Here is a 26320-nt window from a genome sequence, read left to right as displayed (position 1 = left end):
TGCCAAGTCTGATTTTCCCAGAGATAATGCATTTCTTTGGATAACTCAGCAACCACTCAATCCAGATATAGTCTCTCAGGCAGGCAACATGTTTACAGTCAAAATGCTCACTTCCACTTCAAGTTTCCAATCCCCTGCTGCTACTTTCTGCAAACTTAATTAATTAGTTGCAGCTAACATTTGTTCAACCTCATGCAGCAATGGGAGACTGAAGGAAACGGGCTCTCATAAATTAAAAACATTTCAAAATATTGTCTTCTCCCAAGAAAACATTTCTTCTTTTTTTCCCCTCTAAATTAACACTCCATTTGGATAACTTTAAGGTTTCAAAAGAAAACAAACAAGGGAGTTCCAATTAATGTTGAGTGTCTTTAACTATTTCACTGCCATTGATCTATGCTACCTAAGCACCGACATCCCCTTAATAGATATGCAACGGGTCCTATACCTAGCTCCTTGGTGATGCTTAGGTAATTATATCACATATGGTCCTGGTGTGAAAATGCCTGCCACACACTCCATCAGCCAGCAGATTAAGAGATGCCGAAACCCTAAGCAATAATGTTGTCTTTGAAAATTAAAAGCTCAAGTGCCACATTGAAGGCAATGAGGTGTGGCAAGAGGATACGGTAAATTTTATATTTCTTATCGATTTGGTTGTTTCGCTACCAAGACATAACTACATCGGCTAAGACTAAATAACAGGAAGAGTGTCTAGGAAATGGCCCTGCAAGCAAATGTCACCTCATCACAATAGATTAATCCAAGGGGTTCAGATTGGGGCATTCTGATCTGTTGGTTTGGTTAAGAGCTACCAATTGGGAGTTCCCAGCGTGGCTCAATGGTAACAAACCCCACCAGTATCCACGAGGACACGGGTTTGATCCCTGGCCTTGCTCAGTGGGTTAAGGATCCAGTGTTGCCCGTGAGTTGTGGTGTAGGTCACAGATGCGGCTCTGATCCTGTGTTCCTGAGGCTGTGGCATAGGGTGGCAGCTGCACCTCTGATTCGACCCCTGGCCTGGAAACTTCCATATGCTGCAGGTGCAGCCCTAAAAAGGCAAAAAAAAAAAAAAAAAAAAAAAAGAGCTATTAATTCAATACATGGGGAACTCTCCTCCAGTGACCAATGAGGCAATGATAGTGTCTCAACTGCTGCTCTTCCACCATCTGCCATGGTTTTTACATAGTGTTTCCTTATCTAAAGAGGAGTCATAATATTCACTCTGTATACCACGTGGTTGGTGAGGGTCTCCGTACATTTCTACACAACCCCATGTGGCTGCTTTTGTTGTTGTTGTTGTGGGTAACGGCAGAAAGGGCATGGAACCTGGAGTTGTACCGGAGTCCTAGTCACACCTCTGCTCATAAAAGGATGGAGTCACTGCCTTGGGAATACACAAGAGGGCACAGTCAGGGTGGGAAAGGGCAACACAGTACAAACAGTGACCAGTGGAAGACCCAATATATGGGATGCTTCTATAAGCTCTCGAAGACGCGTTAGCCTGGCTTTGACTTTGGAATTGTCAACCGATTTCTTTTTAGTTTCCTCTGGTGTATTTTCATCTTTTCATACGTGCTCATAATAATTCTAACATTCAAAAATATGTCACAAACACAATGGAAGGATCACCGGTTAAATCATCCAAGTGGAAGAAAACCAAGGGGAAATTTGAGAATGCAGAAGCTTAACCCCAATGCACTAATTCATTACTTTTCCCTTCTTAGAAATGTGAGGGTATGACCAGTTTTCAGAGATTCCTATCAACAGTGATGCTGACTACGGGCACTAGGAAACTAATCAAAGCTACCATAACAATAAAAAAGCCTTGGTGTAACTTTGTGCAAATAATACCGATAGTTATTTATGTAAAAATAGCTCCACTTATGCCCAGCTATAACAGGCATGGCAACTGGCATCATATTTAATACATCAGATTACTTTCTTGTAAGTTTTACTGGATTTTGCTCAGTTTTAACAATGTCTAGCTTGTGTGTGTATGTGTATTCAAATATAGAGAGAGCTAGACATAACAAATCTCTATGTATATACACAGACAATGTATACTATACATTATCATTCAAAAATATAGAGAGAAAGATACAGAGATATAGCATCCTCTTTCTTTCTCCATATATATGGGTTGGGTGTATGTGTCTGAACAAGAACACACACACAAGTGTGCATGCACACACTCAGAAAGAAGTAGAGAGACAGAGCACAGAAAACTGACTGCCTATGAGTTGCCAACAGCCCTTCTCGTCACTAAAATAACCCAGATGTTGTTGAGGATGGCTATATGCCCAACTGAAAAAAACAACATTTGCAGCATTGCTTGCAAACAGGAGTGGCTATGTATCTAACTACTGACCAACAAAATGGAAGCCGAACTTGTGGGCTGGAACTTCTAGGGAAGCAGGTTAAAAGTAGGTTGATTAGGGAGTTCCCATCGTGGCACAGTGGAAACGAATCTGACTAGGAATTATGAGGTTGTCGGTTCGATCCCTGGCCTCGCTCACTGGGTTAAGGATCTGGCATTGCTGTGAGCTGTGGTGTAGGCCGCAGATGTGGCTCTGATCCTGTGTTGGCCATTGCTGTGGCTGTGGCGGGGGCAGGGAGCTGTATCTCCAATTGGACCCCTAGCCTGGGAACCTCCATAGGCTGCAGGTGTGGCCCTAAAAAGACAAAAAAAAGACCCCCAAAAATTAAAAATAAAAAAGGAGGTTGATTAGGTTGTCAAGCCTGCCTTCCCCTCCCCTTCCCACTTCTGTCTGCAGCGTGGATAACTACACTTGGTGAGGATAGCCAGCTTGTGATTCTGGAGGGACTAATCCAAGCTAAGGGTGGTGACGAGGAAAGGTCGTGGGAGGCTGGGTCTCTGCTCCGATCGTGATTTGCCAAACCAGTTTTGGATCACTGGCCTCCATCCTTCTCATCTATGACAAAAAATCCAGCTCCTAATTTCTGAAAGCTACTGTTGAGGAGCTTCTGTTTTTAGCAGTCAGACACAATTCCTCACTGGTGCTGGAGGAATATTGATCCTAACCCTCGAGGCATTTTATAGTTTTACTGACAAAACAAGATAGGTATTCGTGTTTGACCTGCTTAAACAAGACATGTATATGATTGAGTGTTTACAAACAGTGTAAGCTCTAAATGCTCCAGGACTCCAAAAAACAGAAAGAAGAGTAAGCACTGGAGGTTTTTCCTTCACATGGAAAGGACCTGAGCTGGCCCTAACACACAGGGAGGTGTATTAAAAAAAAAAAAATTAGGGATTTAGGGAGTGGGTTCCAGGCGAGGAGAAGAGCAAGAATTTAGACACAAAGACAAAAAAAAAAAAAAAAAAAAAAAAGCATAGTTTGCTAACCGACTGGACCAGGAGGAGGGGTACAGACTGGAGGGTGGGGGAGTCGATGAAGATGAATGTGAATAGGTAGGATAGGGATGGATGAGAGCAACCATGAAAATCAGGCTGTGGTCTTTGGATTCACACGCAGTGATTTTTTCCTGGCCTTTTGGCTACTCACTAGGAGCCAAACTACTGATGGGATAGTCCCTGCAGACATCCCGGCTGATCCCAGATATAACCTAAAACCAGAACTCCTCATTTCCCTTCATTAAGAGCTCAGTGGTGTTATCCATCACCCAGCCTTCGAGGAGAGAAATTTTGGAGTTACCTTTGTTTTTGTTTTCTATTTTGCACCTGCAGCATATGGAAGTTCCCAGCCTAGGGGGCAAATCAGAGCTGCAGCTGCAGACCTACGCCACAACCACAGCAACATGGGATCCAAGGCGCATTTGTGGCCCCTGCTGCAGTTTGTGGCAATGCCGGATCCTTAACCCATTGAGAGAGGCCCGGGATTGAACCTGTGTCCCCACAGAGACAATGTTGAGTCCTCAACTTGTTGAGCCACAAGGGGAACTCTTTGACTTCTCTTCCTTCTCCCTACCCCTACAACCAATGCCACCCAGCCCCAAGCCTCCTCCTTCCTTCAAAATGTCTCTTGAGCTCATTTTTCTCTATCCGTTCCTCCCATCACCCTCTGGGGTTGTCTCTTAACCCTGGCTCCCTAAAGAGTCCCCTTAATAGCTGTCTCCCTGCTGACAGCCTCTCCTTGCTGAAGTCGTTCTATAAATCATGGCCAGAAAAATCTTCCTCAGTGACTATGGAAATCACATTAGCCTCCCCACACCCCATTCTTCAAAAGCTAAATTCCTCTGCAGAGCTCACCAGACCACTCACGTTATCCCCCACTGACCCAATCCACACTCTTTCCCTCCACACTGAACCCTGCCGCCAGTGCCACCGTCATGTGGACGTCCTCAAAGGACCCACCCCTCTACACCCATTCCTAGTTCCCATTCACTCAAAAGGCCCACTGTTTTCCTTTGGGGGTGGTCTAAATACTAGTGACTCTCAAGACTCAGCAAACCAACCTCTCCTCAAAGGTTAATTTCAATCTCACTCATCCTCCCTTTTCTAAACTCTCACCCCATTTACAGTTTATACCCCAGAATGCATTACGTCTAGGAGTTCATGTGTTTCAAGTTTGCCAGACTAAGCTGTAAAAGGGCGGAAGATTGGAAGACCGCTGGAAAGATGAAACATGTGCCGTCAACTCCCAGAGTCGAGGGGTCCCTATGCAATGCATCTTTACTGTCCCCCTATGGAAGACCTTTTTTTAATTATTTTTTATTTTTTTCTCCCCCTTATGGAAGTCTCCAGGGGCTGCCAGAACAAATCCACCTATATATATATATATATATATTCTTCAATAGAGTAAACATTCAACAAATATCTATTCAATTTATAACATATGAAACTTTTCTCATGCTATGTTAGGCCCATACAAACTTAATAAATACTTGCTGATCACATGACTGAAGCATACACCGGATGACACCTTGAAAGTGTGCTTAGTCCGTCTATTTTCCATGTCCACAAATGCTGACTCTGCCGTGAGAATTGCAGATATTAAAGCCAATAGAGTTTACATTAATCATAAAAACTAACAGAAGTTCCCTTGTTACGTAGAATTGATTACGGTTTAATGACCACTGATTATACTTTGGTTAATCCTCATTTGTGGACAAATTTACCTTGAATTGCTGGACAATTAACTACGCCATTGTTCAAAAGGCAGTGATTATTTCCCGCTGCAAATCGAAAGGTATGGAACGGAACCAGCTCTACCCATCCAAAATTTCTAATGAATTCTGAAAATCCATATTGTCCTTTTTCACTTCTCAGATCCACTTGATATTACTGTGGTTTCCCCTTCTGTTTCAAAGGATATAATTCCATTAGCTGGTACGAAGAGAGTACCTATTTAAACATGATTTAGAACAAGAAGAATTGTATCCTTAAAGAAACAGTTCATTATCGGAGTTCCGTCGTGGCTCAGTGGTTAACGAATCCAAGAACCATGAGATTGCAGTTTGATCCCCGGCCTCGCTGAGTGGCTTAAGGATCTGGCATTGCCGTGAGCTGTGGTGTAGATGCAGCTCAGATCCCGCATTGCTGTGTCTCTGGCATAGGCCGGTGGCTACAACTCCAATTAGACCCCTAGCCTGGAAACTCCAGATGCCGTGGGAGCGGCCCTAGAAAAGAAAAAAAAAGTAATAGGAAAAAAGAAACAGTTCATTACCTCCTTATAAATAATTGATACCTTTGCTAATCTCTCAAAAACAGGAAAACTAAACTTTCAATCAATATATACATATTCTTAAAAATGTATTATTGCTAAGTCCACTGCATTGCTTTGTTTTAGCGGGTTATATGATACATCAGACAAAAATCTAGATAATGTGTTTTTAAAATTTTCCTTTCATCTTGACATCTCTAAATGACTGGGAGTATTCCCCACTAAGTTCTCTAATGACAATATCCTTTCTCTTACAAATGGCTTTGAAGTCGTCTACCGCCTATTGCAAGTATTTGGATACTTCCCCAGCAAGGGAGGGCAGGAAGCCAACACAAGCCACCAGGTGCCAATATTACACCTGACAAATTAGCCACACGACTGGAAAAGGGTGGGTCCATCCTCCTGTGAGAGGTTCATTTCCTCTCATTTTCCCATGAACAGGAAGTCATTGGAATGGGGGGAAAAAAAGCTTTCCTTAAAGACCCATACAACCAAAGGTCTGAACTTGTTTAACTCCTTGCTAACAAAACAACTTGGAAGCAAGTTCAAACTAATCACAAGACTTGACTTACATTGACTCGTTTAATGCCACTGGCGGCTTGGGTTCCAGGAGGCTGTGATTTAGCCAACGCACAGAGTGTCCATGAAGCAGGTGAGACGCGTCCTTGGATGTCACGTGGAATAATCACCAAGGGACAGAGGAGACAGATCTACCACAGCTGTCGCACAAAGCTTAGGAACCTAAAGTTTGAAGAAGTCCGGACAAGATTTGACTAAGACAGCAGGGAGCCAGATCCCTATTTAACTGACCCAATTCAACAAGATTGATTTGAAGAATTTAATCAGAGTTGACCGAGATTTCCATAAAATACCGCGCTCCGTTCATATAATACTCAAATTCAATTACACCCCATGAACTAATGACTTGTAACTGCCTCCTAAAGACCAGTTATTCAGCTTGATGAGTGTTAAATAAAGCATAATAAGAGGAATGTTTTCCAGCTGAAAAGTAATCCAAAGAATAGAGGTAGATGCTTAAACTCTTAGTGCTGTTCCAAGAGACAGCTACTATATGAGATCATGTCATGTATCTGCAATGCATAAAGTTTTTAATAATTATACAATATATTCATACATGTTTCCAGAAGTATTACCAAAATAACATGAGGCAAGGTACAATATTCTACAACTCGCTTCTTTGACCTAACAGCCCAGGACTGACATCCATCCTTGGCAGTATATACAGCATATCCATTCATTTTAACTGATCTATCCAATCTACCCTCTCTCACCTTTTGCCAATCTGATAGGTCAGGGAATATGGCAACTCGTGTTCTTTTCTGACAAGTTTCTTTTACTGCTAATGAGGTTGAGCATGTTTTCCAAATGTTTCTTCGCTATTGGCAATGTCTGCTGAGAAATGCTTATTTTACATCTTTTGCCCATTTTACGTGTTAATGTTTTTTTTTATTAACTTGCGGCACTATTTGAATGGTGGATAGTGACTCTTTTTTAGGTCATGTCTAACTCAAATATTTTTTCCCGAACTGCCATTTCTCTTTTAACTTTCAGTGTATATATTTTTAACTCTGTGAGCTTTTCCTTAATGGCCTCTGGATTTCCCGTCTTATTTACAAAGACCTTCTCACCCAAGAATAGTAAAAAAGCTTCGTTCATATTTCCTTCCAGTACTTGTATAGATTTGATTTTTATGTTTAGAGCTTTATTCCATCTGGAATTTACTTTTGCGTATGGTATGAGTCCAGATGGAGAGCCAGTTTTCCTAGTACCATTTTCTGAACAGTCTCCTCTTTAGCTACGGATTTGAAATGCCTCTGTAAAATAACTGTTAAATTCCCCTATATTCTAGGTTCTGTTTCTGGACTTTAATCTTTTGGTTATTTCAGTTCTCCATCACGGAACTTTTGTATTAATTGGGTCATTATCATTGTGTACTGTATGGGGAGTCTGGGGTTGGTAGATGCCAATGATTACATTTAGAATGGACATGCAATGAGGTCCTACTGCACAGCACAGGGAACTATATCCAGTCTCCTGGGATAGAACAGGATGGGAAGATAGTATGAGAAAAAGAATGCATATATATGTATGACTAGGTCACCATGCTGTACAGCAGAAACTGACACAATACTGTAAATCAATTGTACTTAAATAAAAACTAAAAACAATGACTACATAGTTTGTTTTGATAACTACTAGAGTAGTCCCCAGTCCTTTTAATTTTTTGTTTGTTTTTCATGGCTACTGTCATGCTCTGCCCTTCCAGATGATCTTTAGGATAGGGTGCTGCAGTTCTTATTAAAAATTTTACTGGAAATGGGATTTCAATTTATGAAAAAACTGAGTAACATTTTACATCTTAAATGCATCTGATTTAAAGTTCAAAGTTTCATCAGATAAAATGTATTACATGGGATGTCTTGTCATTATCCTTATAAATGCATGGGATGTTTTGTCATTATCCTTATTATATCATATCAAGATTTTCAGAAATAAGTGGAAACACTTCCTTTGGATTGGCTGCTCAAACAGTAGCTGGTCTGTGCTAGGAAACAGCAGTGTATGTTCTGAGGACATAGAGGTGTATGTGCCATGGCCCCTTGGAAACTTATAACCAAGTTAACTAGATAAGACGTGCACATGCACATACTGAGGCATATTGATAGACACAACGTACGTGCCGAAATAAGGCAGCTTCTACTAAGAACCAAATGAGTTACTATAGACAATAAGAGCACCAGGATTTCAAAGGCAGCAGCATCCAGGGAGAGTTTAAAGGTTCTCTTTCGCTTACTCTCTCTCTCCCACTCTGACTTTTTCACCCTGACGTTAAGACCTAATCAGGGTAAGTCACTGAGCTAAGTGGTAACAGAAAGCATTGGGCCTGCCTATTCCAGTGACCTGACCACTGCATCAGGCTGTCACTCTTTTATACATTCATTTGTAGACCATTTTAGAATGGTCTAGAAATCTGTATCTGTGAAGCAGGAGAATCCCTTGGAAAACTCACATTTATAACTATGTCAATACCCGCAAACTGGTTTTCCCAAATCCATTAAAAATGAAAAGGTTGCATTCAAACAACTGTATTATACGGCCTTCTTTTGATCTGTATGACATCAAATAACAGATATTAATGATGTTTCACTTTTCAGCCAGTGGTTTTGACATTAGAACACACAGCCCATGTCTGGTAATAAAATGCGAGAAATTTTTTGCCCCTTTAGGCAATTCATCCCCTTGTCATATTTTAAAGCCCTCAGGTAACAAACCCTAAGACCCACAGGAATCTTTACACCTGTGGAGAAGAGATTTCTAAAACTCAACATCAAATCCACTTTTGATTTTTCCCTTGAGTTTGTTTCTGTCAATGTTAGGCAGGTAACACATTTTAGCTTTTAAGCCATGATGTGATCTTTTTTTAGAAAAAAAAAAAATTGCATTCACAGCTTTAATCTTATATTTCCATGCGTATTGAGTTAAATGTTGTAAAACTATCAACTCTGTCAAAACCTAGCAAAGAGAAAACAGGACACCATGCAATCTTAATGTCCAAACTGACTAGTGATTATCAGAAATTAAATGTGCAGGAATTCCAAATCTTTTTTGATCTGAGATGTCTAGATAACTTTTGTTTTTCCATAATTGTATGAGGTTTCTACATAGTATTTAAGAATCAATTATATTGCAATTGATGTAATTAACTCTAATAATCCATTAAAAGTCAGTAGGAGGGCTATTCAAGTCAATAGAAAAGAAGGAGTATATTATGAAGGTGTTATTAACCTATACAGAATTTTACCAGACATTTTCTTTTCTTACATAATAAATACACAGTGGTTAGGAAGGCTGTCATTATAATTTAATGTGAACAATAGTCCATCACTTCTTTTCCTGTGCAACCCTTAACTAATTCCATGTACCATGCACAAGTAAAATGAAACCTTTTCTAATCAGGGTACAGTCAAATCAATCATCTATTACTCCACGATGAAAGAAGCGCTCCTTCCCCAGCTGGGTGGAAGAGAATTGAGCACGAGCAAAAGTTTCAGGCCCATCTTTTCTTTCAGTTGATGAGACTCCATTCCTGACGGCTGTCTGCATATTGCCACTCGCCAATGAGCAAACAGCCATCCAGAAAGTTCTGTTGAGAATGCCCTGCAGCAACCACTATATTGCCTCTCCAAGTGTGGCTATGGGTCCCCTTGAGTGCCAAGTGAACGCTAGAGCCTTCTGGACCCTTTAAATCAAGGGAGAGGAATACCACCTTGGCAGCATTCCACGGGCCCACCCTTCTTCCTCGGGCACCTGTTTGGCCCTAGCTGGGAACTTCCCAGACCTCTACCACAGCCAGCCTCAACAGAGCTGGACTGCTCATCCTTGGGAATCCGGTCACACAGCAAATTCTAGGGGCTCGGCCTGCTTCCTAGCCCTTCCCCATTCCCAGTAAAAGGAAGTCGGGAGAGCACAGGTCACCCAACACACAGACCGGCCTTTGACTTACCTCTTACCAGGTACCCAGTTCTGCTTTTCCAATTAAATAATGAACAAAAATTCTGTACTCTAATATTTGCATGAGAGGATATCTCATTACCTACCTTAGCTGCTTGGCCTACTCCAGGCTTCGCTAGGAATACAGACAGTGTTAGCTTCTCCCGGCTTCATATCTTTATCACGGTAACTGTCCCCAGCTGTGTGGACAGCCAGCTGCATCAGGAAAAACACCTTCTTCTTCTTTTTTTTTTTTTTTGGTCTTTTGAGGGCCGCACCCGTGGCATATGAAAGTCCCCAGGCTAGGGGTCAAATCAGAGCTGCAGCTGCCGGCCTACACCACAGCCACACAGGATCCTCAGCCCACTGAGCGAGGCCAGGGATCAAACAAGCGTCCTCATGGATACTAGTCGGGTTCATTACCGCTGAGCCACAACGGAACTCCAGGAATAATAACACTTTCGAACAAAAAACGGCAATGCCAGCAAAGGCACGGAGCTGCAAGGGTTGCGGGGCAAGAGCCCGGTACCTGGACTCACAAGCCTGGGGATGAACACAGGCCCTGCTACAAACGGGCCGGGCGAGTCAAAGACCAGCACGCCTCTGTCTCCTCGTCTGCAAAGTGAGTGGGAAAAGAACCCACTTCATTGTTAGTAACTTCGACCGTTCCAGGAGGATTCAATGAGACGCACATGAGAAATAAGCTTTGCACATCAGAAAACACTCCACACACCTGAGACTGTGTTTGTGGTTACAGCATTGCTCAAAGTCACCAAGAGCTCTCAAAGCCAAGGAGAAAAGGGATAAAGCAACAATTCTTAAACTTTGGTTCACGTGAGATTCAGCTCAGGCCTTATTTCAAAGTACGTGTGCCTGTTTCCCAGGTGGTTCCGATTCAAGCCACAGGCGGAGAGACGGTGGGATAAGGGGGTGGCTGGAAATGGATTCCCATTCACGCATCAGATATTTTAAGCACTAGGAAGCCTCAGAGGATACAAATAATTACAAGATACGGCTCAATGTCGAGCGACTTCAGCTCTACGTGTAGAGAGGAGACAAACACCCAGAAACAGATAAAATACAAGGCTGCGTATATCAAAGCAGAAGAGGCAGCGCGTAACGAGCCCTCTTCTGGTTTCTCCCCAGAGCCCTGGCAGACAAACCCATATTGCCCGGAAGAAAATGCTGGTTCTCTCTTAATCCTCCCGTAAGCCCTGCCTGAGCCTCGCTCCCAGACCCTGAGCCTCCCCATGAGTCAGGGTCTCAAAAGGGAGTCAGGGGGAGAGTGCGGGTCCCATCCCCTCCCCGGGAAAGCCAGGCCTCGCCGTGAAGTGGCATCTCTCGCTCAAAGGGTTCATCTCAGAGATGGATCAAAGGACCCTTTTCATTCTGGAGAACTCCTGCTTTATGCGGTGCAGGTAAAGACCAAACAAACCCACCAGAGGCTTGGGCAGCCACAGGGACTAGAATCTGAGCTTCCCCTCTGAAGGTTTCGCTTTGAATCTCCTCCCTCAGGCCAGTCCTGGAGAGCACGGTCGGGCACAGCAAAGCACTGGCTTCAAAGTCCCAGCAACTTTCTATGGGCCTGGGAGGAGACGGAGAAGGTCACCTGCCTTTTTCTCGGCAACTCCCATCGTCCCTTTGTACAGGTCCCAAGACCACAGAGAACAGAGACCTGGTCCAGGAGTCAGGTGCCCTGGGTTGCCGTTGTGCCCCTGCCCATAACACGCTGGGGAACCATCTCTCGCTGGGCCAGACCCTCTGGTAGGGAGGCAGACTGAGACAGCTGACGTCTTGCCCAAGCTAGTTCACAGGATCCACGTGAGAGCGAGAGGAAAACCCTCTTTGCAAGGGAAAAAGAGGCACTGAAATCGAAGAAATTCATCGTCAAACCCCAGAGTTAAAAATCAAAAAAAATAAAAATCATTTACAAATTTTTTTAAAATGTCAACTTCTGAATGACCCGATCTGATTACGAGCCCTGTCTCCCAAGTCCCGAAACTTCTCGGCTCTGCTCTGCTTTGAAGGCAGAGGCTGGTCCTCTTGGTAATTCACCACCGTTGAGTCCTCTGCAGGTAAAGCCTTGCAGGGCTCGCATGGCAGTGCTAGTGAATGCCCGCTGCCTCTCGCAGGGGTGCCTTCCTCACTCCAGGCCTACAGAAGCTTGAGATGCCCCTGCCCTCTCCCCGCCCCAACCCCCAGCCTCCACCGGACCACACAGGTCTGGAGGGAACCCAACAACATCTGACCCCCGTCGCATTCATGTGACACCTTTGTGCAGCACGAAATTCACATGAGAGGGGAAAAAAATACCTCAACCAGGAAATAAATCTTTTTACTGCTATTTCATCCTCCCCTCACGTGGCGCTGGAATATCGCTTTAAAGAACATTCTTGTGGCCTTTCCAGCACTTTTCCTTTAGGTCTGAAAACAGGAGTAGCCCGTCCAAGGGGAAACTACTCCCCAGCAGAGCAGTTCTTCAAAGGGGACTTCTTCGGGCAGGAAAAGGGAACGTCTGATACCGTAGCTGAATAAACAGACTCATCAAGCTCCGTGCCAGATTGGAAAAGCAGGCCCTCTGAGCTTGCAGCCCGCCAGCCGTGCGCCTCCTGTGCACCCTCGCTCTGGCTCTCTCGGCTCGGTCCTTCTGTCCCTCCCGTTTTCTCTGCCATTCTGTCATCTTCTTCACCAAATGCCTTCGTGTCCCTGGGTATAGAACTATTGTTTTTATTATTATCCATTGGCTCATCTGCGAGCCTCTGCAAGTTTCCAAGGCTATTTTGGAACCACAAACTGTTCCATCATCTCTCCCCATGCAGCTCACTTTTCCTCTCAACATGCACACATTCCCAGTTCCCAACCTTTCTCCGAAAGGAGCTCCTTTTTAAAGGGAGAAGAGACGGTGCACACAGCGTGGGAAGCGCTGGACAGGTGGCTGACGGAATCCTAGAGCTTGGTGGGCCCTCCAAAGGTCATTGTTTTCAGGAAAAACTACAAGTTTACAGACTCAGAAAGATAACTGTCTGCCCTGGACTTTGAGAGTCCAGAGTCTACACACCCATTGACCACCCAGTTCAATGTCTCGTAGTCTTCAGGACTCGCAAATATCTACACTAAATGGGTACTGCATTTAGTTTTTCCACGTGGGTGGCTGGTCATGAGTGAAATTTCAAATCAAGGTCATAGCATATGACTTAGGCTTCAGATATGGGAATGTATCTTTTCCATATTGGAAAACTGGGTTTTTTTTTTTCTTTCTTTTTAAAAAGTTATACAGTAAATGCTATGTTTATCTGGACACTCTGGACACTAACGAGTTTTAGTTGTTACCTTGCATAGCCACATACACTCACATGGACAGAGGCAATTCTCTGTGCATTTCCCACAACATATGATCAGTTCTGTTAGAATTTTTTTTCAACCATCCAAAAAGGAGGCAGAGAGGCTCCATCTGATGGCTTTGTTCTTAATGTTCAAACCCTCTCTTAAATATCTATTTGAGCAAAAGTCTTCGGGTGATAAACGTATTTGGAAAAAGTGTATAAAACTCTGCAAAACCTAATTTTGCAATGAAAGGTCAACTCTGTCATTTACTTAGCCTCTATCCATAATTGGCTTCTGCTCGTTTATTATCACACTGCATGACTGTACTATATAAAATGCGTCTTTGACTGGCTTTATAAACATCACGTTCCAACAAAAACAGCAACAAAGAGTCAAAAAAATGAGAATGATTAAGTAAATATTTGGTCAGTAAGGCTCTCTGAGACCCAAAGCATTTTTTCCCAATAAGTTCTTACGCTCAACCACCCAACCACATCCCCACTTCTCCATCAACCTTTATGCCCAGATGTTCTCTTCTAAAAGAGAGCCAAGCGTCACACTCCACGTTGTCCATTTTGAATACTCGTCAGTGAGCACCATGGGGTCATCACAAAAATAGTCCAGGTGTCCTTGCTGTCACTTGTCACCACCACCACCGAAAGTCCAGATGAGCCCTGGATTAGTCAACTTTTTTCAGCATTTGCCTAGCACCATGTTGTGTCTACCTTTGGGGAAGGAGAAAGCAATTCTAATTCAGCCCCTCAGATGTTGTTGGGCAAGTAATACCTGGATAGTTAGAAGGAGCTCACCCACAAATAGATTTTTTTTTAATGATTTTGTACAGGCACCGCCATCAACTGCCTATCAAAGCACGAAGAATAGACGTCAGTGACTATTTTTAACGGGTTGGAGTCTAAAAGGCACCTCCTCTCCGTGTGACTTGCATGGATTTGGTTCTCGGTTATGCAATCCTTGGGGCAAACATCCCCTTAGACATGCTGAAGGGACAAGATGGGAGATGCTCATTTCAGTTACCTTTGCCCAGGCTTTATTTGTTCTGCAGATGATAAACTTTGGACTTCTTTACCCAACCAGTCATCTTGCACAAACAGTAAACACCCTCAAAACTTTCTGTTCCCATGGGACCCTTGAGAAAACAACATGAAAAAAAAAAAAGCATGATTAAAATCTACTTTCTTCGGTCAACATCCTAAGATTGAGCAATTTCTCCACATCTTAAAAGGGACTGTCCTGCGTCAGGTTGAGGGTTAGTAAACTACCTATTGATCAATGAACTGAAATCAGGAATAACTGGAGTCAGAATTCTGAGGTTGCAAATACTTGTTCTGTAACCATTTCCTGTTCTTCCATGTAGCAGCGTGAGGGCCTCATTCACATTCATTCTTTGTAAGCAGTGGTTTCTAACTTTTTAGATCACGTCCCTCTGCCAATAAAAAGATCGTGAGGCATATCCAAACTGGGTATTTTTACTTACAAGGTACACGTGTATTTCAGTATTGTGTGCCTCAAAAAAATACACATGCCAAAACAAACAAAAAAACCCTTTAAGATGAAATTTAAAATTAAAATAAAGAGAAGAGTTAATATCTTCTTTTCAAATAAATAGAAGATTTCTGCACGTCAATGGATCATTTTGGATTCTCCATAGGGTAGGATGTCCTACTTCTGAATCCAGGGCTTTAAGACTGCGGTGAGCTACCTTTGTCCCAAATTCAATCGCCACCTTGCCCTCATCAAAACCTGTTTTCCAGAAAAGATCTGCTCTCAGTCATCGTCATTTTGTGTGAAAAAGGCCCATTATGATGTTAATGCTTCCAACTGGATCTACCTTCTAAGTAGAAGCCTAATTATGAGAAGAAAACTTTAGTCCCTGTTAATGTGATTATCGGGAATGTCGAAATAATTCATGAGATTTGGAGAATGGAAAATGGTTCCTGGTGGCCCTGGTATCTGGCAAGTTGGGATGCTCCTGTCTAAGGGAGAGACAGGGGCAGCACCAAACGTTGTATATAAAAGGGTTTTAGCGACAGCAAATTAGGTGGAAGAGGGAAGAGCAGGGATGACACGATGGTTAGGAGATTTTTTTCCAGAGGCCAACCACACGTTTCAACTCAAAGTGTGTGTTCATTTAGGGAGTCCAACTGGGGCACTATTTAGACATTATACGGAAAGAGCTTAAATCCTCCAAGCCATGCTTGTAACTCTCTCACAATCAATAAAAACAAAACTTGATAGACACCCACAAGGTCAACATGGAAATTCAAAGGCTTGGTAGCCTCAAGTTGAAAAGTAAGACTTCTGTAATTTCAGGGGGTAGGAAAAATCACTTTTGCCTCAAATAATCAATCACAAGTACTTGCAGACTCAAGTACTTATGTTTCTCATGGATTTCTGAAAAGAATTTTCCCGGAGGAAAGATGAGCAACAATCTAGATTATTGTCATTCCTATGAGTATGAAGTTGAGGTGCTTTAAAAATCTGAGTAGTCCATTAAAATATGTATTTGATCTAAATCATCAAGGTATTCATAAAGTAACCTACTTGATTTTAACCTGAAAGGACAAGAGGCAACTGGAGCTTGGAACATGTGGATCAGTGTTGAGAGGTCTCTCCTGTGTGTACATGTGTATACATGCTACATACATGTATGTACGTTTGTGTGTAGAGGGAAACGCCTGCCAGTTTGCCAACCAGTTGGGGAAAGGAGGTGAAAATGTTATAAAGTGATGTAATGAAATGTTATAAAGTGATGTATCTATCAGCAGACACAAAATAACAACCTCACACAAAACACATCAAATACGTATATGCTGGCCCAATGAAGAACAGGATGTCATTAAAATCTATTGTGAATTTCCAGATAAGTAGACATAGGCATTTCAGATAGATACAGAAATAGGCATGAGAAATGGAAAGAAGTTTAATTTAGTAACCATACCCAGGGGACACAAGATTCGCTAGTGTGAGAGAAACATGCATGGGGTGAAGTAGGAGCTACAAGGCCACTAAAACTTGAGTGAAGGGTGGTCATAGGAGGAGACTTGCCACATGACAGTGATGCCACGGTTTAGTTTTGCTTGAACCTGTCTTGTCTTTAAGGCCAAGTACGTGTTATTGTTGTCATTTCACTTTACTGACTTTATTTACTCTAATATCGCCTGTGATGCCTATTCACACTCCGTGCGATGGCACTGAGACATATATAACCTAGAAGGCCCAGTATGGTACGAATTTCACAGCAGGGAGCTTGACAAGGGTGCCCGGGAATCCTATGTTCTCTTGGACCTTTTCAGGTTTGGACCTTTGTCTCTGAAATGTCAAGGTATCGCTTGTGTCATCATGAGCCCCCTCCCCCAGCCCCTCATAGCTGTTACCCTGCATGGACACAAACTGTGCCAAAAACAATAAGATCTGAGAATTGCTGAACAGCACCGATTCTTCTGTCAACATTCCTGTCCTGAAATCTCCTTTTACTTAACGAACCTCAATCACCTTCCTTTAACGACAAGAGAGAAGAAAACTGAGGCAAATAACCCATTCCTTTCCCCCAAAAGACAATTCCCAGGAGGGAAGCTGAAAGATCCCGCCCAGCCTAGTTTATCAGGAGTGTCTGGGTGCCCCTCTTGCTCCGCAACTGTCACACATTGCTTCAGCTGCAGGAGATCAGAACTGCCCGAAGAACAGAAGCTCATCAGAAGCAAAATCTGACTTTTCAGCTTCTCTTCTAGGCCCTATTACGAGTTTAAAAAGCTAGATGCAGCCTCCTGGCTCAGCAGGAAGTCAATAGGTTAAGCCACAGATGAATTTCCCAGTTTTGCTCAGACTATGTTTTAAAAAATACAGGGATGAACCAGCTCATCAAATTGGTTATCAAGCTATAGATTAGAGAACCACAAATTTCATTCAGTTTGGTGATTGAAAAAGTCAAAATGACCAGACCACAAATGATCAGAACAGCTGTTTTGCCAGTTTCAGAACCAAATACACTTGATGTTGAGATTTACTGTGTAGCACTTGACTGTAAAAACCATCACGTCAAACTAAAGATAATTAAGCTAGACTTTAATCTCCTCGGAGGCAGAGGCAGTGCCCGGTTTTTTCAGCTTTTCCCCAGCACCTATCAGAGGGCCCGTCACACAGCAGGTGCCTGTGGTAGCCTGGATTCAGATGACCTCCATGGGTTCTCTCCTTCCTTGAAGGCACAAGCCACTCCACTATTGTGAGGCAGAATCTATTTCTCCAGCTCCTGGAATCTGGGCTGGCTGGTGACTGCTTGGACAAACAGAAGAGAGACGTGATCTGCACGGCATCCACAGCCAGGTCCAAAAAAGCTCTGCAACTTCCACTTGGATTTTTTTTAGAACACTTGTGCTAGAGAAAGCTGGTCACAAGGTAACAAGGCCGATGACCAAAACAACCAACAGGCTCTGAGGATGCCCAAGCTAAACGTCGCAGACAGAAAGAGATTCCTGAAAAGCCCAGCGACAGGCACAGAGTGGACGAACCTTTAGGTGACTCTAGCCTTTGCTACCACTGACCGGAACTGTACGAGGAACTCCAGCTGAGCCCATCCACATCAAGAACTAGACATGATGATAATAAATTACGGCACTAAGTCACTAGGTTTTAGGGTAGCTTATTATACAGCAATAGATAACTGGAACAGTGTTCAATGTTTATTGAATACATAAATTAATTGATAAAAGAAGCCACTAAGAATAAAGGGTTCCCAAGTGAACCCAGGGAGATCCATTAAATAAATTATTAAGGTGATGTCAACAACGGTAGAGACTATCAGAAAATTGGACAACTCTGTGGATAATTAAGGCCAAGAGGAAATCTGCTACAGAGGAGAGAAAGTAATTTTTTTGAGAGTGGAATTTTCCAGATTCACTAACCATCTTGACTGTATTCATTAGATGATTGCTCAATGCCCTACTTCCCTTTACACAAAGTAAACTCATGATTGTGTTTCAGCCATGATTCTAGGTGCAACACAGGAGAAAATATATTAACCAAGAAGGAACATGGGTCACCAAGGGAGATAGACATTGTGAAGCCTGATTTTTCCTATGAAAACTCTGACTCTTCTATTCTTTTAATTTTGTAAAATCGACTGTGGTCCAGGTACACAGTATAAAACACCTAAATATAGCCACAGATCAGGGTGGGTGGGAATGGAAAAGAGAGGCTAGCTGCTGGGCACTAGCAGCTGTGACATCATCACATCCCCATAATTGTGCTATTATGCACGCAGCTCACTTCAGCCGGGTACAGTCACCACTTGATAATGATAAAAAGATTAATTAGTGACATGATCTGTATCTTTCATTTCTTTGATGGTTGTAAATAAGTCTGAGTCATTCCACCATTGTTTTTACTATAGACACAATAGTCTTAGCCTTTTGGGGTGAGGAAAATAAATATCAAGAGGATGTCTTTTATCTTCCGGAGTTTTAACCCTGTGTCTTCTCAGATGAAACGACACCAGGGTCTGGCCCTCCCCTTCCTAAGTATCCTTTTCTGATGGCTGAACCCAAACCTAACACCCAAATCCACTCTACCTTCGTTTGACTTAGAATACTCCAAACCTGGACCCAGTGGGCACGCATAAACTCCACATTCCCAGAGAGATCCCAGCTCTGCCAGAGGATGAAGGGCCTGTCTGGAACCACATGAATAAAGAAAGAAATGCTTTGACTAACTCTATACAACCAACTTGACAATGCCGGTGAAAGCAAAAAATATGTAACTGACAGTCTCAATGGATCCAATAAACCAAACTATTGTCAAACCTCCCACTTGGGTTGTGCGGACAGGACCCAGAACTCAAGCTTAAGGCCATTGTGGAGCAAGAAGCTCTTCATGCTCTTTGAGCAGGCTAGGAAGGAAAATGGCTTAAGCTGGGGCAGCATCTAGGGCTGTCATTAGGAAGAATTATTATTAGATTCTACTAAGAGATGATCTTAAAATCTAACTCCAGCACACGGGGAGAACTTTCTTAGTTACTATTGATTCTGTTGTCATTCCATTCAAATCAACTCAGAATAATTTATTGTCTGGTTTTGTCTGGCACTGGGGATAGAGAATGGATTAAGATCTGCCCTCAAGGAGTTCCCGCTGTGGGTTAAGAATCCGCCGCAGCAGCTCAGGTTGTTGCAGAGGCTTGGACTCCTTCTCTGGCCCCACAGTGGGTTAAAGGATCCCACACTGGCACAGCTGCAGCATAGGTCACAGCTGCCACTCGGATTCAATCCCTAGGCCAGGAACTTCCAAATGCCACAGGTATAATCATAAACTTTTTAAAAATAATAATAATCTGACCTCAAGGAGCTTTCAAGAGAAAACAGGTTATGGAGGAATGACCACCTGAATTTCCTGAGAAAAACAAGGAGAACTTGTACCAGAAATTTTTTGTTGTGTCCTTTTGTACCACAAGGGCAGGGCCTCCATAAACGACATTTCCCCGGCTTCCTTGCCAGTAGGGTTCTTGGTGTAACCTGCCATTGAGAGGTGTAATCAAAGTAAAAACCACTTCTCTCTATCAGTAGCTACAAGCAGGTGTGTGGGCAGACCTGGGGCTGGATGTCAGCCCCTGAGTGTCCTCTTCAGAATCACCCCTTTCAGTGCTGCAGGCCACTGGGGTCATCAGTGGCAACTTGGCTTCCTGGTGATTTCTTCACTTGAGGTTACTTACAAGGTGCTAACACCCAACCTTTATTTCCCAGCCAGCTCGCCCAGCGATTCTGTAAACCTCTCCTTGCTTCTATCAAATTCCTCCCTGAAGGGACTACTTCAAACATATTAGTAAGAATGGGACAGGGATATTTCAGTTTCAACCTTCAAACCCCGAATAGTACAGCAAAATACAGGTTATTCCACTCCTTACCCAAAAATGTTAAAGAAGAAATACGTGCACCCCAATGTTCACAGCAGCATTACTTACAGTTGCCAAGACATGGAAGCAACCTACATGTCCATCAACAGATGAATGGATAAAGAAGATGTATATAATGGAACACTACTCAGCCATAAAAAAGAATGAAATTTTGTCATTTGCAGCAACGTGGATGGACTTGGAGGGCATCATGCTAAGTGAAATAAGTCAGAGTAAGACAAATACTGTACAATATCACTTATGTGTGGAATCTAAAAATACAATAAACTAGTGAATATAAAAAAAAGAAGGAGACTCACAGATATAGAGAACAGACTAGTGGATACCACTGGGGATATTGGGAGGGGCAATACAGGGATGGTGGAGTGGGAGGTACAAACTACCGAGTGCAGGATAGGCTCCAAGGATGTAGTGCACAACACCAGAATATAGCCAATATTTTCTAATCACTGTAAATGAAGTACAATCTTTAAAAATCATACAATTAAAAAAAATCTTTGCTAAACACCCTCTTAAAATAAAGAATAACAACTCACACTGAATTATTTTTTGAAAAACACAGGTCATTTCTTGCTCAGGATGTAAGCTAAGTGGCTTCTATCCCATAGCTACACTATCCAAACACATGCCCCCCTCCAAGAACCCTGAGGAAGAGGGGGAGAGAGCCACAGAAAGTACACATGCACTCAACTCCCTGGACCAAAGGTGGGCCCAGGACTCCTGCTAACCTCCCACGACAAAGAACTGGTCCCAGGGCCCAAATAAAATAACAAGGGAGAGGGGAGTGTGGTGGCCCCCCTGCACCCAGGAAGAAGAAATGGTTCGTTGAGCACAACCCCTTCTATCTGCCACAAGAGGCTCCCATTTTTCCAACTAAACTTGACTGTTCTATTTGGTACCAGATGCGGGGTCCTATAACAATACCCTACCATGTGTGGCATTGACTTTGTGGTCAAGTTGCTAGAGGCAGATCTATTAGGCTGGATGGCCGGAGATCCCTATCCCACAGCGGAAAAGCAGTCAGCAAAACTGTTGCCTTTCGTAACTCAAAAGTGAGACCACATTGACTCTCGTGCTTATAGGTGAAAAACAGCACGTGTTGCTTGTTATTGGCTGCCTTGGACAACATAATGGAAGAAAAAGAGGATATCAGGAAGTGATTAACTGGTTTTTACGCAAAGATGAAAAGAGAAAGCGACTGCCTCTGGAGCTTCCTTCTGGTATCAATTTCCGTATTCGTCAAGGTAAGTAATGCTTGCTGGTATAACAAACAATCCCCCCAAAGCTCAATGCCTTAACATATGAAAGTGGATTTCTCACTCACAAAACATCTAATGTGGATATTCCTGGTTGGGCCACCTTGCTGGGCTGCTCCCCTTCCAACGGTGATTCTGTAATCCGGATACCTTCCATGTGAGGGCTCTACATCTCCTGTGTGTGGGTGGCATTGAGTTCATCCTGGCATGGTCCAGCCAGAGGATGGGTAGAAGGGTGGGGAGAGGGAGAGAGAGAGAGGGAGGACCTATACAGTCTTAACTGAGAACGAAGTGACACATACCTCTTCAGCTCTGCTCTTGTTTCACTGATAAGAGCTAGTCCATAGTCCCACATCCGTGCAAGGGAGGCTGGGAAATGTAGTCTCTGGCCAGGCAATTGCTTCCCAGAAGCAACTCTGCTCTGTGAAAGGAGAGGATAAGTCTTGATGGGCCAGCTAGCCACCTCTGCTACAGTACTATAAAGTCCTCTGGCATCTTTTCTACTACATAAGGTCTCTTCCCCACTTTAATAACATTGCGCCCTCCTATTCTTTCCAACTTTTCTTCCTTTTTCCTTTGACAAGCACTTTCTCTCTTTTGCCTCCTGTGAGCTTTGCTCCTCTCTTGTTTTACCATTAACGATAATTGCAGAAGTCTACGTTCTCAGCAATGTCTAAACGTGAGGTCAAGAACAAAGACGAGGCTGTTATCTTGTCAGAACTGAGAAAGGAAGTCATCTCAGCGCCTTTTCCTTCCAGCTCAAATCCCATCTTATTTTTACTGCTGGGAGTCACAGGCAGGGGAAGGGAGAGGTCAAAACAAATCTAGGAGGGCAAACAAAATATCTGCAAGACTGTTGATGTTTTTACAGTTCCTTGTCCCGTGCTCCTCACCCTCACTTCTTTCAGGTTCTGTGCTGGCTTTGGGGCAAGAGTTTTGAGCGTTCCGTTGTTTTCTCTTTATTTGATTGTATATAGAGACTGAGGATAAAAGGGATTTAGACAGTTTTCAACTGTCCCATAAACACAGTTATATTGTTTAGCGGGTTTTCTCTCCCTTACAGATGCAATTTCTATCCATTTTCAGTTTGAGGGAAAAAATAAATACATTTTTGAAAATATAAAATTTGAGGGAGTTCCCATTGTGGCACAGTGGAAACGAATCTGACTAGGAACCATAAGGTTGGGGGTTCGATTCCTGGCCTTGCTCAGTGGGTTGATGATCCGGCATTGCCATGAGCTATACTGCAGGCCAGCAGCTGTAGCTTTGACTTGACCCCTGTCCCAGGAACCTCCATATGTTGTGGGGTGTGGCCCTAAAAAGCAAAAAAAAAAAAAAAAGAAAGAAAGAAAATATAAAATTTGAATATTTCATAATGTACAATTGCCACATACCTCCATGAAAGGTCACCAGCACAGGTAACTTTTTCTTCCTCACAACCTCCCTCACTCTATGCTTTATTTGGGGGTGGGGGGCAGGATAGAGGAATAAGGCTTTTGTTCCCATCTCAATAATTCCTACCCTTTGGAATAATCCCCAGTGTAATGAGCTGGTATTGGCCTGCTCAGAAGTGTGAGTTTTCTAACTTTAATTGAAATCCACGTTGAGCAATACTTGACTCTGTCAAATCTGTGTCATGATTTGGCAAAGAGCTGCAGTCAAGTCATGGCCTCACAGCATCTTTCTATTTCTGTGTTTGCCCTCTTTTTCTGGTGGGGGAGCTGACATAAAGCTAGAGCTCTGGAGCCTTGGCAGCTTCTAGAAGCATTTTGGGGTAGAAGAGCCCTATCCAGTATATTTGGAGCAGCAAAAATAATAATACACACCATGCTGTATATTCTCTCTCTCTCTCTCTTTTTTTTTTTTTTTTTTGCCATTGCTTGGGCTGCTCTCGTGGCATATGGAGGTTCACAGGCTAGGGGTCTAATAAGAGCTGTAGCTGCCGGCCTACGCCAGAGCCATGGCAACTCGGGATCCAAGCTGTGTCTGCAACCTACACCACAGCTCGTGGCAACACCGGATCCTTAACCTACTGAGCAAGGCCAGGGATCGAACCCCCAACCTCACGCTTCCTAGTCGGATTCGTTAACCACTGAGCTACGGCGGGAACTCCCCATGCTGTATATTCTTGCCAGACACTGTGCAAGCACGGTCTCATTTAAGCCTCTCAAAAATGTTATGAGGTAGTTACTGTGATTATCGTCCTTATTTTATAAATGAGGAAACGGAGTCACTTTTTGAAAAGATATAGCTATTAAGTAGCACTTTAAGTATTTCAACTTGGCAATGTTTAACGGCAAAGCCTGCAGCGTAACCGCTCTACCACTAGCCTATTTCCATAAAATAACCCAAAGAGTTAGCATAATGGTGATGGGAGCAGGGCAGGGTCAATGAGAGAAACTCAGAAAAAAGCGAACATTCCCCTGGAAAAAAATCACAACGATAGTGATCAACAGTTTCCTGGGCACCTACCATGCGCCGGGCACTGCTCTAAGTGCTTTACATGGATAACTCATTATCCTCACAGCAAATCCTAAGAGTTAAGCGTTATTTTTACTATCATCCTAATTTTTGTGCAGAAACTGAAGCCCAAAGGCATTGAGTTAAGGGATCATACAACCAGCAGTTAGCAGGCTGCAGAGGAGGTGAAATAAGAACATCATGAACCCAATTGTTCGCTGCAAAATCACTTGCAAAAGTTCTCCAGCACTGCTTACATTCTGTGATTCGCTCACAAACGAATCACATCCGTAGGTAACAAGAATCCAGAGCCCTGGCCCAACCTCTCCCCTCAGTGCGCAGGCAGCAAGTTTGGGATGCGCCTGGGGATCCTCAGAAGAGTCCCTTTACCACTCCTCCCGCACCAGACCAGGAGGGGTGCAGTGCCAAGGAGCTCTTCTGTCCTATTGAAAGCAAAGAATGGTTGCCTCTGAAATAAGTACAAAGAGCAAGCAAATTTAGTCAGTTTATGCAAAACACAAAATGGCATCTGCCATCTGGAAAAATACACCAAAGCTGGGAGCCGTCAAGGCCCTTTCAAGACTTTGGCACGTAAAATCAACATGTTCTTTTTTTTTTTTTTTTAGTCTGAAAGGTCCACGTGAAAGGTCCCAGCTTCACTAGATGTAAGTCCCTGTCCCGCCACTCCTGTAGCTGGCCATCCGCTCTCCCATTGCCTACACGCCCAAGTTAAAATACGGATATATTTTTTAATGTACATGTTTTCCTTCTCAGTGGTGCAATGATCACTGAGATAGATTTGACAAAGAGGATTTTTTAAAAGATTTTTTAAAACCTTCATAATGACCTTCTTTTTTACATTTAAAATGGTTTAAACAAGAAACTTGCCCTTGCATTTATATATATATGTATATATATGGAACCCAGAATGTCATTGACAGTCCCAACTAGGGGTTGCTGCTGTTGCTGCTGCTGCTGCTGCTACTGCTGCTGCTGCTGCTGCTGCTGCTGCTGCTGCTCTGTGATCACCAGTTCCTAAAACTGCCTCCATCTGTACTCACTTCAAGGAGTTCAAGACAGATGAGAATGAGGATGGCTGCTCAGGCTTTGCCTTGGTGCCAGGCTGGGTAAGCAGGGCATCCAGGCAGAAATGTGTCCATCAGAGAGGAGTGGAAATAAGATGCTGGCAATGCTGATTTAAGAGTTATGGTTAAATGGACAGGAATGGAGACCTGGAAGAATCACTGAAGCGGTGTGAGGGGGAAGCTGGTCAAACCAAATGGACTGAAAAGACACAGAATCATGGCTGAGGATGAAGTTATCTATGGGCTTGGACCCGAGGAGGCTGGAGCATGGTTAGCAAAAGCCAGTAAGATAAGAACATGAGATCAACACATACGTAACAGTAGCTAAGATGCAATAAGTGGTTCTCATGGGCCAGGTGCTTCACATGCTAATATTAGCGCATGGTCACAACACTGAGGGAGGAACGTTACCTGTGAGGACCCTGGGGAATAGAGGGGTTGGGTGACATTGCTGACGGCAGTGTCTAGACTTAAAGATGGGTGGTCTGGCTTCAGAGTCTATCCCTGTCACCACTCAGCTTTACCACCCAGCATGTACGATACGGATAGCCTTGCCTGGAAAGATAGGTACCAGGAGACTATCCGTTTCTCCCCATTGGCAGAACAGTAAAGGAACTTTAATGTTTGCTTTGTATTTCCATATTCTCTATTTTATAGTCAAAATGTTTCGAAGGGTCACTGGGAAAAGAAGCTAAATCTTGCTTAAGGAAGGAAAGAAGCTGAAACTTGGTTGATGGAGAAAACGTTTTTCTCAGGAGCAAAAGCCCACCAGAGGCCAGAAGCTGAAGGGAGGGTCGGAGGGGCAGCCAGGATCCGTCCTAGCGCTGTTCAGACCAGAGTTCCTGGCTGTCTGTGACTGACTGGGTCCCACTTTCCACCTGCATCCATTCAGCTCTCCCCAGGTCAACGGCTTCCAAGGCTGAGGATCTGATTCCCGAGGTGGGACCTTTGGGAAGAGGGGAGGATGGAGGGAGGCAGGGACGATGGGCCGGGGAACACTTCTCATCTCCAGGGCTGATCTGACCAAAGCATCAGATTCTCCTCTTCTTTTCGTCACACAATCTATCTGAGTCTGTTCGATGATCCCTGGCTGACTCATTCAGTCAGCCCCTGCCC

General features: G+C 43.5%; 1 protein-coding gene across 35 annotated transcripts in view; it reads right to left on the bottom strand.

Moving 5' to 3' along the window:
- LOC106507881 overlaps nucleotides 1-26320 on the bottom strand; it is a 193601-nt gene that overhangs the window by 145744 nt on the left and 21537 nt on the right. For 25 of the 35 annotated variants that reach the window (XR_002335979.1, XR_002336009.1, XR_002335977.1 and 22 more), the window contains one exon: nucleotides 21962-22080. The exons of 5 other annotated variants lie outside the window; for them this stretch is intronic. The gene's annotated coding sequence lies outside the window, so the exon portion shown is untranslated. Of the gene's footprint in view, nucleotides 1-6220; nucleotides 6390-10267; nucleotides 12867-14519; nucleotides 14632-21727; nucleotides 21835-21961; nucleotides 22081-26320 lie in introns of all 35 variants that reach the window. 5 more of the 35 variants (XR_002335978.1, XR_002335988.1, XR_002335983.1 and 2 more) reach the window with 4 other exon arrangements.

The sequence above is a fragment of the Sus scrofa genome, chromosome 9 (assembly GCF_000003025.6).
Source record: "Sus scrofa isolate TJ Tabasco breed Duroc chromosome 9, Sscrofa11.1, whole genome shotgun sequence".
NCBI lineage: Eukaryota > Metazoa > Chordata > Mammalia > Artiodactyla > Suidae > Sus > Sus scrofa.
Note: the sequence above shows the minus strand (reverse complement) of the source record. Positions and strands in the feature narration are given on the sequence as shown.